We start from the raw sequence: 2,817 nt of genomic DNA, 5'->3' as shown, positions 1-2,817 counted from the left end.
GGCAGTAAATGAGCGGCCCTCCAGAAAATATCTAAAATGGCGTGTAGCCTGGTAGAGAGCAAGCAGCTCCCTATCAAACACGCTGTATTTGCGTTCATTGTCCCGCAAAGTACGGCTGAAAAAAGCAAGTGGCTGCCAAACACCCGAGACGTGCTGCTCCAAAACTGCCCCCACAGCCACGTCAGATGCATCAGTTGTCAATGCTATCTGTGCTGACTGGGAAGGGTGGGCCAGAAGAGCGGCATCGGCCAAAGCAGACTTAGCATCACCAAACGCCTGGAGGCGTTCAGGGACCCATTCGATGCTGTTGGTGGCTTTCTTCTGTTTGAGAGCGCCGTAAAGCGGCTGCAGAAGTTGTGCTGCTTTGGGGATAAAGCGGTTGTAAAAATTAACCATCCCCAAGAACTCCTGCAGGGCTTTAATTGTCTGGGGGCAGGGAAAATTGGTAATGACCGGCAACCCAAATTGCCATTTTGCCGGGTTGATAATCAGGCCATGTGCCGCTAAATGTTGGAACAGCTGACGTAGGTGGGTCATGTGCTGTTTGGCCGAGCTGCTGGCCACAAGGATGTCATCCAAATACACAAAAACAAAGGACAACCCATGGAGAACGGAATCCATCAACCGCTGAAATGTTTGTGCTGCACCTTTAAGGCCGAATGGCATGCGTAAAAACTCAAACAAGCCAAATGGAGTGATCACCGTGGTTTTAGGAATGTCCTCAGCTCTCACGGGAATCTGGTGATAACCCCGCACCAAATACACTTTAGAAAAAAATTGATGTCCTGGCGAGATGGACAGAGAAATCCTGGATGTGGGGGATAGGATAACGGTAATTCTCTGTGACGTTATTTAGACGACGGAAATCCCCACAAGGCCGCCACTGGCCGTCCGACTTATGTACCATGCGCAGGGGTGACGCCCAGGGGCTGTTGGAGCGCTGCACAACCTCTAAACGCTCCATGTTAGCAAACTCCTCCCGCGCAACAGCCAGCTTTGCTGAGTCAAGACGGCATGCGTGCGCAAACACTGGAGCGCCAGTCGTGGGGATATAATGCTCTATCCCTTGTTTTGTGTCGGTGTTTGAAAAATTGGGAGAGTCAGAGAAGGAAAATCTGATAATAAACGCTGGAAAGCGTCCTCTGAAGCTAAAAAATTAGTATGTACTAATGGTCCAGCTCTTCGCGTTATACAAGGCAGTGAGGAAAAAGAAATTAAACGCCTGTTTGCAACGTCCACTAGCAGGCCGTGAGCACAGAGAAAGTCAGCCCCTGTGATGGGGACAGAGCTCTCAGCTACTACAAAGCAGTGATGGGCAGTAGCGCCGCTACATGTAGCGAAGCTATTAGTTTAACTACGTTTTCCAGTAGCTTGACCGTAGCGTCGCTGCTTTATTTATGAAGTAACTTTCCTGTAGCGACGTTATTGTTTTGATCAAGTAGCGACGTAGCGTCCACAAACGCTACAAAATCCAGGGCAANAGAGGTAGTGAGGCTCAGGTGCTAACCAAACTGGATAAACACTGCCGCGTTGATGCGAGGTCTGAGGGCTGCTTATATGGTGGAGGATCCTCCTGATGATGAGATGGGCTTCAGGTGTGTCGAAGGCTCAGCTCAGGAGGATCCACAGCAAACTCTGCTGGAGACAGGTGGTACAGCTCCAGATCCCAACAATGTCATCTTAATACTATATCTTTGCTTATTTTTATAATGTGCCTTCTCCCCCCAAAATATATTTTTGGTTTCTCTGTTATCTGATATAACAATAAACTTGCTCTATAGTTGCACCATATCTCCAGTCTACCTGACTTGGTAGCCATCCCATATATCATACAGGTAGAGATATGTTGACATCCCCCCAGAAATCATTGTAAATACAGCTAAAGTAATCCTCGTAGGTCCATATGTCATTCTGATTGGAGGGGCTACCGGCTGTTGCCCTGGCAGCTCTGACTTTCACAGAGCATCAGACACACTTGATAACCAAGCTGTGAAAGTCAGTAAATCATTGGTCACATTAATTGTTCAAGGAGCGCATGTTGAAACATAAAAAGGAATATTTCTCAGATTTTATTTCTTAACTTCTGTCATGTTCTTGTTGATGAGCTTAGAAGGATCAAAGACTTGGACGTAGAGTTAGAGTAGAGTTACTTTAAGCAGCAGGTAGAGCAGATAGTCAGGTTACTTTATTGTGCTAAATATTGTGTTAAATATCTAACCCAGAAAACACATTAGTTTGCAGGTTAAATACAGCGGAGACATTTTTCTGGGACTAAAAAATGTGTTATTGGAGAAACGGGAAATAAATGTACCATTTCAGAGTAAAACCAGAATCCTTTGCACCAAAAAACCCAACTCACACAGTTTTCCTTAACGGTAAACTGGAAAAAACAAACAAACAAATAATATAATAATAAAAGGGTTTTAAGAGTAACTAGCGAGACATATGTTGGATGAGCTGGACTTTTTCTCCTCCTAAGAGATGAAGTGAGAGAATATTCTGGGAGATCTAACTACAGCAATATACACCAAATACGCTCCTGACTAATAATCAATAAAGAGAATATTTCTGTGCTGATACAGAGCTGAGCTTATAGATTAAATCTAATACGTATCGTGAATCCAGGGACTTTCAGTTCATACTTTTTCATTGCTTTAACAATCTTATCATCATATTACAATGACATTAATGGGTCACTTTTCCAGCAAATTGTGTTTTGTAGGTGATCTACATACATGGCTCTTAAGAAGTTCAAGTACAATTATTATTTTGTTTTTTTGCTGATTTAGAACCTGTTGAATCAACTGATGATTTATT

The sequence above is a fragment of the Cyprinodon variegatus genome, unplaced genomic scaffold (assembly GCF_000732505.1).
Source record: "Cyprinodon variegatus isolate N-32 unplaced genomic scaffold, C_variegatus-1.0 Scaffold540, whole genome shotgun sequence".
Lineage (NCBI taxonomy): Eukaryota > Metazoa > Chordata > Actinopteri > Cyprinodontiformes > Cyprinodontidae > Cyprinodon > Cyprinodon variegatus.
Note: the sequence above shows the minus strand (reverse complement) of the source record.